The following is an 11,644-nucleotide window of genomic DNA, read 5'->3' on the forward strand; positions in this document are numbered from 1 at the left end:
TTCACCATGGCTCCACTATTTAACTGCCAACAATTTACTTAACCTTCCTGGGCCTGAGTTTTCTCATCTCTAAAATGGGTATATTAGCAGTACTTAACTCATAGGATTGTTTTGAGGATTAAATGGGATGATATGCGTGAAATCCTTAGTGCAGTCGCTCCCTAACTAACTAACTCACTGCCTTGCAGTCAATTCTGGTTCATAGCGATGCTATAGGACAGAGTAGGACTGCTCCATAGAGTTTCTAAGGAGCAGCGGGTGGATTTGTACTGCCAAACTTTTCGGCTAGCAGCTGTAGCTTGCCATAGCTCGCGGTAGCTCTTAACCACTGTACCACCAGGCCTCCTTGGTCAATAAATATTAAGTCATTGTTTACCCTAAGGTAAGTCCTTCTTGTCCCGAAAAAAGTATAGAGGAGAGGTAAGGTAAAGTGCTGGGCCAGGTGATCAAGAGACTTGGGTGAAGTCCTAATTCTGTCACAAATTAGCTGAGTGATGTTGGCCATAACCTTGCCCATCTCTGTGCCTCAGTTTCCCCATCTGCAAACCAAGGGGATCAGAGTAGGCTGGCCTTTCCAGCTCTGACTCTGAGGGAGGCAAGTTGTAGAGCCATGCCCTGTGGTTTCTGGATGGCCGTAGTCTTCCCAGCCACACCATACAGAGGAGGACCAGGAAGGGGCCTGGGGAAAAAGGCAGGCCTTATCAAACCAGTGACTTTATTAGGAGAGCTGCTCTGGTACTGCACAATGGCAGCTTGAAGTTTTGCCCCCACTACTGTGTGTAGCCTTTGAAAAACCACTTCACATCTCTCACCCTCAGCACCCTCATCTGTAAAATGTGACTTAAAATGGTACCCAGAGTAAGAGGTTGTAATGGCCACATAAGCTAATGCCTGCAAAGCACTTAGCACACAGACAAAGAACTCAGTGTTGTTTTAATGTCATTATTGATTCCAAGTGCACATGGATCCCACCACTGGGCAAGGTGCTCTTAGAGCCAGCCCAATGCAAATGTGTCCACGTTAAGCATTATTTCTGATGACAACAGAGCTCTTTATGAGGACAGCAGCCATCCTGGGGACATGCCTGGAGAAAATGGGTGGACCAGCCTCCACATGCCAATGGTCCAGATTCCCACTATTCCAGGTCAGCGTGAAGGAGGTGACTGCCGTGCCTTCCTTCCCCATCCCTCCCAAAAGACCAGCTCTACAGGGCTGGACAGGAACATAGACTACATCTTCTCAGACCTTTTACCTAGGGTAGGATTGAAGAAGGGGAAGTGACCCTCATAGCATGTTACTAGACCTAACACCATAAGGTAGTATGTGCGGTACTTGAAAAGAGTAGATCTGAGTTTGGTTCTTGGCTCCTGAACTTACAGGGTGAGTATCTATCAGCACTCAGTCTGCTTACCTGGAAAATGGGTATAAAAATAGAACCTGCTTCTCAGGGCAGTTGCAAAGATTAAATGAGTACATATCTGACATAAGCAAGCCCCCTATAAATAGCATTAGCATTACTCACATCTCTGCTCCTCATCCAGGGCCCTTTTGACCATACCACACTGGAAACACAAAGAGTTCAAGGCCAAATGCATTGCTTTTGGTTTTCCTTTCAGCTGAGTAATGGAGTTGGTCCTGGGGTGCCAGTCTAGAAATCCAGATTGGAGCCCTGACTGGGCCTCTCTGTTGTTCTGTGACCTTCCACTGGTCACTTTCCTTATCTGGCCCTCAGTTTCTTTCTCTATAATAGCACTGTCCAATAGAAATATAATGTGAGCACATATGTAATTTTAAATTACTCGTTGTTAGGTGCTGTTGAGTAGCTTCCGACTCATAGTGACCTATGTATAACAGAAGGAAACATTGCCCGGTCCTTCACCATCCTCACAATCGTTGTTATGCATGAGCCCCTTGTTGCAGCCTCTGTGTCAACCCATCTTATCGAGGGTCTTCCTCTTTTTCACTGACCCTTTACAAAGCATGATGTCCTTCTCCAGAGACCGGTCCCTCCTGATAACATGTCCAAAATACGTCAGATGAAGTCTTGCCATCTTGCTTCTAGGAAGCATTCTGGCTGCACTTCTTCAAAGACATTTTTTTCATTCTTCTGACAGTCCATGGAATATTCAGTATTCTTTGCCAACACCATAATTCAAAGGCATCAATTCTTCTTCGGTCTTCCTTATTCATTTTCCAGCTTTCACATACATAGAGTGTGACTGAAAACACCATGGCTTGGGTGAGGTATGCCTTAGTCCTCAAAGTGACATCTTTGCTTTTTAACACTTAAAGGAGGTCTTTTGCAGCAGATTTGCCCAATGCAATATGTTGTTTGATTTCTTTATTGCTGCTTCCATGGGCGTTGATTGTAGATCTAAGTAAAATGAAATCCTTGACAACTTCAATCTTTTCTCCATTTGTCATGATGTTGCTTATTGGTTCATTGTGAGGATTTTTATTTTCTTTATGTTTACATGTGATCCATAATGAAGGCTGTAGTCTTTGATCTTCATCAGTAAGTGCTTCAAGTCCTCTATTTTATAAAGAACGTAATCAACAACACTGAATTTTACATGCAGAAATTGTTGAATTGGTGTATGTTCTGCTGTGTATATTTTCAACCACCACAGCAAAAATAAATTAAAAAAAAGAAACAGGTAAATTATTATTGTATATTTTATTTAACCCCGTGTATCCAAAATATTGTCATTTTGACATATAATCAATATTTTAAAAAATCACTAAAAAGACATTTTACTTTTTTTTTTTTTCTTACTAAGTCTCTGACATCTGGTACGTATCTTACACCAGTGGTTTTCAGCTGAGGGCAATTTTGCACCACCTACACACCCCAGGACATATGACAATATCTGGGACATTTCTGATCATTACACCTGAGGGTGTTCAATGGCCACATGGGTCTGGTGGCTACCATACTGGACAGTGCAACTTTATAACATGATATTTTATGTTTGAACATGCACTTAAAAAAGTCAAGCTTTTAGGAACTTGGGTTTTGGTAAGTTTGTTTTCCTGCTCATCCCTGAATAATTGGTCAAAAATAGCTGTAGCTGGTTCACCAGTCCCTGGCTGGCTAAGGACAGAACTCATCTGTCCCAGGCTGGTCAGACCCTTCCAAAGCTACCCGCCCTCCCTGAAGAGACCAAGCCTGGGGCAGACAGTGAACCCTGTTATTCTTTTCTGGGGAGACAATGCTGTAGGCCCTGCTACCTGCCTGACAGGGCTATTGTAGCTCGGGGAGAAAAGGGCTTTGTCAGGACAGCAGCCGAGGAGCCTGCAGTTCAATGGGGCCCTTTATGTCTCCCCTTTATGCCAGCCCTGGGAGGCCCAGCCCCCTCCTGGGACAGATGGGGAGGCTGAGGCCCGGGGAGGGTGTGGAAGGCCCTGCAGTCAATCCCAGATTCTCTTATCCCATGCCCTAAAACATGGAATTCACCAAACTCTGAAAACTCTTGTCTCAAAGCACAGAGTAAACATGGTACTGACTTTAGAGGGAAAGGAGGTCCTTTCTTTGGACCTGGAAGTTTAGAGGCTCCCCAGATCACAAACACATACAAAAATAAATGCATTACCAAACACACATGTGCGCCTGTCTCTCAAGACCTAGGCTCAGCTCTGGCATTGCACAACATGAAGCCCTGAACATTCTCGTTTGTGATTTAAGGTCAGACCCTGGGGAAACACTCCATGTCTCTCACTCTAAGTCCTTGGAACAAAAGCAACTCAGTCTGAATGTGATGAAGGTTTGTGGATCGTACAGCTGCCAGCCTCAGAGATGGCACTGTTTTGTAGCAGAAGGAGGATCAAAGCAGCAGAGGTGCTTAAAAAACAAACGAAACCAAGCCCACTGTCGTTGAGTAGATTCTAACTCATAGGACAGAATAGAACTGCCCCCATAGGGTTTTCCAAGGGTGTAAATCTTTACAGAAGTAGGCTACCACATCTTTCTTCCATGTAGCAGTTGGTAGGTTCAAATCACTGATGTTTCAGTTAGCAGCAGAGTGCTTTTACCACTGTGCCACCAGGGCTTCTCAGAGATGCTTAGCGGAGAGAAAAGGCCAATTGAATTCTCTTGTCAAATTCTTTCTCTCAGGTAGCATAGACACATACATTTTTCCATAATGAAATATCATTTTCCAGTAAAGTAATTATCCAGTTCTTGCTTCGCTTTGTGTTCCAGTTCATGTTGGTGTTAGAGGAATTCATCTCCCTTTGAACTCTGGTGCTACACCCCTCCAGTGTTAGGGTCAGGCCTGGTGCTCTTAAAGACCCGTGGGACTGGATGTGTTCTGTGGGCAATGTCTTGTGTGTAAGTCCCTTCCCCTTCTAACCTCTGCCCTACCCACCTCTGCCCTTACCCTGCAGTGGTTCACATACACAGAAAGGAGCCAGAAGGAGCCATGTTATTCGACAAATGAGGAAACTGATCCTCATGGAGGGTAAGTGACTTCTTTGATATCATTCAGCAAGTTAGGTAAAGCCACATGCTAGGGGAACCCATCCTTTGAGGCCTAGCTAGAAGGCCACCAGTAGACAGTGGAGACTGGTGGTTAGGAGAACAGGCTTGGGGGCCAAAGCGGCCCTGATACTCCTAGCTCCTTCACTCATAAGCTGTGAGACATAGGGACAAGTTTCTCAAAGTGTTTAAAAATACAGGTTTTCCTATACATTCATGTATAGGAAACATCTGTTTGGGCAATGTCTGACCGCATGTATCTCTGTGCTCCCATAAGGTTAAAATAGGGTGTTACCATGCAGTGCATCACGGCTCCCAAATGCAGCAAAACCAGTGCTAGTGGTAGCAGCAGCAAGAGGCAAAGGAGAAGTATCAATTTAGAGGTGAAACAATAGTTTATTAAATAATTAAAAGTTAATAAAAGTTTATTAAACAATGGAAAATCAGGGAATGCTACTGCTTGCAATTTAGGCATATCCCACTTGACAATCATGATGATTCTCAAAAACAAAGAAAAAATTCTCCAACCTGTTAAAGGATCGGCTCCACTGAAAGCTACAAGGCTAATGAAATTAGATATGGAGAAATTACTAATGATGTGGATTGAGGACCGAACACAAAAGTTATACCTCTCAGCACACTGATGATCACTGCTAAGGCACTAAGGTTGTTCCAGATGTTTAAAGAAAAAACAAGACTAGATATCGAGTTTAGTGCTAGCTCTGGGTGGTGTAAGCACTTCAAACAACACTTTTCACTGCATAAGGTGAAAGTGAGTGGGGAGTCTGTGAGTGCTGGTGTGAAGACAGCTAAAGAATTTGTTGAAACCTTAGATAAACTAATAGTAGAAGAAGGTTATTTGCCCCAGCACATTTTTAACGTGGACAAAACCTCCTTGTTCCAGAAGTGAATGCTTGAAAGGACCGTCATCCCTAAGGAAGCCAAGTCAATGCCAGACTTTAAGGCTGTTAAAGACAGCAACGGTGTTGTTAGGAGGCAATGTTGCTTGCTGGCTACAAGTTAAAGACATTTGTTATTTGGTATAAGGAAATCCCAGGGCTTTGCTAAGTATATATAACACCCAACTCACATAACATCCGTACTCTTTCTCAGAATGTACTGTAGATATTAAGCGACGCATAACTGTATATGATGTTAACATTAGGGGAAGCTTGAAGGGCATACAGGCACTCTCTGTACTATTTTGTAACTCTCTGCATGTCTAAACTTATCTCAATAAAAAGCTTTTAAAAACACAGTTTCCCTCGTCTGTAACACGGGTAGCAGTGGTACCCTTCCTCCTAAGAGGCTTAAATAAGGTGATGCGTGTGAAGGGCTTCCTACAGTGTCCCTTGGTGAGAACTCAATAAATAACTGTTTTTAAAAGCTACCTCCTCCAGGCCCCCAGGCATCTGTCAGTTTGTTGTACTGCGGGAGCTTGTGTGTTGCTGTGATGCTGGAAGCTATGCCACTGGTATTCAAATACCTGCAGGGCCGCCCATGGCAGACAGGTTTCACCTGAGCTTCCATACTAAGACAGACTAGGAAGAAGGACCCCGTGGTCTACTACTGAAAAGAATTTACCAGTGAAAACTTCATGAATAGCAGCAGATCACTGTCTGATACAGTACCGCAAAATGAGCCCCGCAGGTTGGAAGGCACTCAAAAGACGACTGGGGAAGAGCTCCTTCCTCAAAGTAGAGTCGACCTTAATGATGTGGGGTGGAGTCACACTTTCGGGACCTTCATTTGCTGATGTGGCATGAGAAGAAATGAGAAGAAACAGGTGCAAACGTCCATTAATAATTGGAACCTGGAATGTATGAAATATGAAATCTAGGAAAACTGGAAATCGTCAAAAACAAATGAAACACATAAAGATTGATATCCTAGGCATTAGTGAGCTCAAATGGACTAGTATTGGTCATTCTGAATCGCATAATCATATGATCTACTATGCTGGGAATGACAACTTGAAGAGGAATGGCCTTGCATTCATCATCAAAAGGAACATTTCTAGATCTATCCTGAAGCACGCCGCTGTCAGTGAGAAGATAATATCCATACGCCTACATGGAAGATGAGTTAATATGATTCATATTCAAAAAGTTGGCAGTTGGGTTTCACCAGGTGCTCCTTGGAAACTCTACAGGGCAGTTCTACTGTGTCTTATAGGGTCGCTATGAGGTGTAATGGGCTGGACAGCAATGGGTTTTTTTTTTTCTTTCTTTTGGTATGTGTATGTTATCCTACTATCGCCTAGCACAAATCAAACCTATGTTGAATGAATAAATAAAAGAGAAAGCGAGAGAAGGAAAAAAGGGAGGGAAGAAGGGAGGGAGGGATGGAGAGATTGAGGGAGGCAGGGGAGGAAAGGAAGGAAAAGAGGAAGGGAGTGAGGAAGGGAGGGAGGGAGGGAGAAAGGAACCCAGGTGCCCTGACCCTCTAGCCCGACAGAGGTCCAAGTGGCAGCGGTCCCCCCTTCCAACCCCACGTTCCCACTTACAGCTGGGCCTGGGAGTTGCCCCCTCTGCCTGCATCCTGGGTCTTGTCTCAGGAGATGGAACTGGATGCCGGTCCTAGTATCCGGGAGGGGTGGAGGCGGCGCTAGGGGACCCGCCCCCTCGCCTCCAGCCTTGGGCGCGGGGCGGTGACTCGGTCGGGGTAGCCCGGCAGCCTCCGCGCCCCGGTAGGGCGTGCGCCCCTCCACCGGCAGCACGAGCGCCGAGTCCTCGGCCCCCGAAGTTGCCCAAGACGCCGGGTGACTCCTTCCTCGGGAGCCTCCCCCCCTGGGGCGCGTCATTCTCCCCACCTCTGGATCCCGACCCCGGCAGCTTCTTGCGCGCGGGCCACGGCGGGGACAAGTTGAGACCACCTGCTGCGGAGCCGGGAGCCCAGGGCGCTGTCAGCCCGCGCGTCGGCCCCTGAGCCCAGGGCCCCATGGAGCTGCAGGCCAGCAACGCCAGCTGCGAGAACGGTGCGTGCCGGCCGGGGTGGGGACCGTGGCCGAGGTGGGAACCCGAGCTGGACCACGCGCGCGCCTTGCTTCGCGCCTGCACCTCCCTGCCGCTCCTTTCTTGCCAAACCCCATTCTTGCCAGGGGGTCCAAAACTGAGGAGATGGAAGGTTAGCACGAGTTGTCGCCCTCCAGTCCACAGGCCGGTCCTGAGGAGGAGCAGGGCTCTGGCTGAGACTTCACCCTGCCCATCTTTGGGAGCTGAGGTAGTTGAGAGGGGGAACGGGAACTATGAGGGCGAAGGGGAGGAGGAGGAAGGCCTATTGCCTGGATCAAGCCAACTAGGAGTGGGGAGGTTTTTTTTTTATTATTATTATTTTACTTATAGTTGCTTCAGATTTTAGAACTAGCCCAGGTCTGGCTGTCTCCCTGGGTCAATGCTGGGCCCACCAAAGACAGAAAGAGGAAGAGTGCAGAGATTCACTGCCCCCAAACCCACACACACCTTTTAGGAAAAGAGAGGGAAAGAAACAACCTTAGGAAAAGATAAGGAAAGACCTTTGGCTTCGCGTTGAGTTTTTACGGTAATCCAGGTAGTGGACTGGGTTCTTTACCTGTATTACCTCACTTAATCCTTAAAACAACTCTAGAAGGTACTAGGCATTATTACTTTGTTGTTGGAGTTGACTCCATGGCAGCCAGGTTTTATACCCATTTTAGAGATACAAAAACTGAGGCTCTTGTTTGGTCCAGGTCACACATGGGGAAATGGAATGTAAAACCAGGGCTCTTGGATTCTAAAACCTGTGCTCCTACTACCATGCTCATGTTTTTTTTTTTGATGTTTCTTCATCTCCCTACGGTGACTTGGAATTGCAGTGTATGTGAGATCCCTGTTTCTCTAACTTCTTCCCATCACTGGTGATGCTTTCAAAGCTGGTCTGTCTGTCAGGTGTTGACTGGGTTTAGTTTCCTGAAAGGCCATTTTCAGCCTCACCCCTTCCCTTGGGGCAGAACATGTTCTCCAGAAGAAGCACATTTACCCTGGGAGAGAAGGCGGTTATCATCTGGTCCAACACCCATTTTACAGATGAGCGCCGCCTTCAGAATGAAGTTTCCTTTTTTCACCAACCCTCCCTCTGTTTCTTTTGACTCCCTGGAGGGTGTTGAGCTCCTTGGGTGCTGAGGCCTCACAGTGGTAGCCTAGTGCACAGGGGGCCCTTTGGCCCTGCATGCTGGAGATGCACCTTCGGGAGGGCAGGGCAGGAGAGGGTGTGGGAACCAGCTTAGGCTTATTCTCAGGAGTCGCCTTTCTTGGCCCACATCTTCCCAGGTGCTGGCTCATTTCCTGAGCTCAGGGAACTCCCCAGGTCCAGTTCTTGGGCGAGGAGGCCCAAACTGGAGGAACAGGAGTGAGCAGCACAGAATGGGTGTGATTAGGAACAGAGACAGCTTCTTGTTGTCTTATCTTCCCTCGATGTAACACGGATATTGGGAAGGGAGATTCTCCTCCTGCAGAAGGCACATGGATATATATCTTCTAGAGGGTTCCAGACCCAGCTCTGCCACCAGCTGTTTGTGTGACTCAAGCACGTTTCTTCCCCTTCTCAGGGTCTCATTTTCCCCAGATGAAAATAACAGGGCTTGTGAACTTCTGTGCCGTGGAGAATAGTCAGCATTGCCCTTACCCTGTTCCACTAAGATGCCACAATGCCCTTCAGGTGTACCAAAGCCAAATCTCCCCAACCTTGGACTTTGGGGCCCTTCTTCTGTGGCCTGGAGTTCTAGCTTAGTCCAGGTGTACGTCCTTGGCACAGGAACCTGGTCCTTTGTGACACATAGCTTGAAAAAGACCTTTCATCACCAGAGGTCACAAAGCCTAATTCCTACAGAGGCTGAGCATACAACAAAAATAACTGAAAAGAGCCAGGTCAGAACCCTGGGGAATTGCAAAAAACATGTCCTAAGTGGCCACCGCTGCTTACCTGCAGCCAAGTGTTGCCTTACGGGAGGGCATGCCCAGTAAAATAAGCAGATCTTCTCATTTTTAACAGTAGCCCCAAACCTGAAGATGTAAAACTTCCGTATTTCTAAACGTTGGTAACCAATTCATATTTTTAAAAAACCCTCGGGGGACCAGATTAAGTGCCATCCCCCCTTGCTGCCTGCTTTATGGGGGAGGGGGTGTGTGGTTAAACTCATGGGCTTTGGTATCAGCTGGGCTTGGGGTCAAATTCTGTCTTCACCATTTACAACCAATGAAGCCTTAGGCAGGATACCAAACTCAGGGCCTCAGTTTCTTCAACTAAAAACTGGACACAGTAATTACACCGACTTCGTGAAGTGTGAGGAATCTGCATGGGAAGTTATGGACGAGAGGACCATGTGGGGAGTATCCCTGGAGGTTGATTGGCTTTTCTTTGTACTATTTCATTGAGTTTCTGTAGCTTCGTACTTCTGGTTGTGGATCTGCCCCTCGTGCCCAGGTTTGTCCTTGCTGTCTGGAGACTAAACCCTCGGTGTTTGTGCCAGAGGACTCCCTGCGTGGTGTAAATGGTTGATGCGATCAGCTGTTAACCCGAAACGTTGGAATCCACCCATAGGCACCTTGGAAGAAAGGCCTGATGATCTGCTCCTGAAAAATCACCATTGAAAACCCTGTGGATCACGGGGGCCATCATGAGTCAGAGTTAACTCAATGGCAACTGGTTGACTGGTGGTTTGTGCTGGTGGGCAAGCAAGAGTGGGTTGGCTCTGGGACAAGAGGGTTGATTCAGCCTCTCAGGGATTCTAGGACTTGAAGAGCAAACTAAAGACAGATTCTGCATGAGGTGGCAGGGACACCGATCCCTCCAAGACCAGAAGGAGACCCCAGCCCTGACCATAAGCACTAGGGGTCTTAGAAGCAAGGCCTGGAGAATGGTGAGTTCTGACAAATGGGAGGCTCACCACTTAGCCTTCTTCAGGCCTAGAAGGGGCTGTGAACTATCTAACCTCACTCCCCCATGTTACCTGTCATGAGTCTTCCACTGTGGCTGTACTGTTGTTGTTCATAACACGGAGGAATCTGGAAGGCATTGTGCTGAGTGAAATTAGTCAGTTGCAAAAGGACAAATATTGTATGAGACCACTATTATAAGAACTCAAGCAATAGTTTAAACACAAAAGAAAATATTCTTTGATGGTTATGAGGGTGGGGAGGGAAGGAGGGAGAGGGGTATTCATTAATTAAATAGTACACAAGAACTATTTTAGGTAAGGGAAGGACGACACACAAAATAGGAGAGGTCAGCACAACTGGCCTAAACCAAAAGCAAAGCAGTTTCCTGAATACAACCGAATGCTTCAAAGGCCAGAGTAAAAGGGGTGGGGGTCTGGGGACCATGGTATCAGGGGACATCTAGGTCAATTGGCATAATTGTTGTTAGCTGCCAACAAGTTAGACCCTGCCTCCTGCCAACCCCACGCACAATGGAACGAAACACCGCCCATTCCTGAGCCATTCCCATGATTGGATGTGGATTGGACTGTTGTGATCCATAGAGTTTTCACTGTCTGATTTTCAGAAGTAGATCGCCAGGCCTTCCTTCCTCGTCTGTCTTAGTCCAGAAGCTCTGCTAAAACTTGTTCAGCATCGTAGCAACACACAAGCCACCACTGACAGACAGGGCGTGGCTGCACATGAGATGCACTGGCTGGGAATTGAAACCAGGTCTCCCATTTGGGAGGTAAGAGTTCTACACTGAATTGTTGTTGGGTGTCGCAGAGTCAGTTCCGACTCATGATGACCCTCTGTGCAACCGCTGAGTTAGGGATAAGTGAACAAAGAAGCCTCTGGGCAGGGAAGAATCCCTGGGAGTGATGGGAGCTGTTGGAGGCTAGGGAGGAATTCTTGTGGAATGGTGGGAGGTTGGGTTCCAAGCTGCCAGAGAACTTGGGGAACCTGACTAATATGCAGGGCATCAGTGCTGCTCAGTGGTTACACACTGGGCTCTGGATTCAGACAGCCAGAGTTCAGGCTCTGCCACTTAGTGACTGTGTGTCCTTAGGCAAAGTACCAGACTGCTTAATGCCTCCGCTTCCACATGGGGATTAAAGATGGTATTTAGCACAAACACCAGAAGAGAAACTAGATAACTGGGAGCTCCTAAAAATCAAACACCTATGCTCATCCAAAGACTTCACCAAAAGAGTAAAAAGATTACCTACAG

The sequence above is a fragment of the Loxodonta africana genome, chromosome 2, assembly GCF_030014295.1.
Source record: "Loxodonta africana isolate mLoxAfr1 chromosome 2, mLoxAfr1.hap2, whole genome shotgun sequence".
NCBI classification, from domain to species: domain Eukaryota; kingdom Metazoa; phylum Chordata; class Mammalia; order Proboscidea; family Elephantidae; genus Loxodonta; species Loxodonta africana.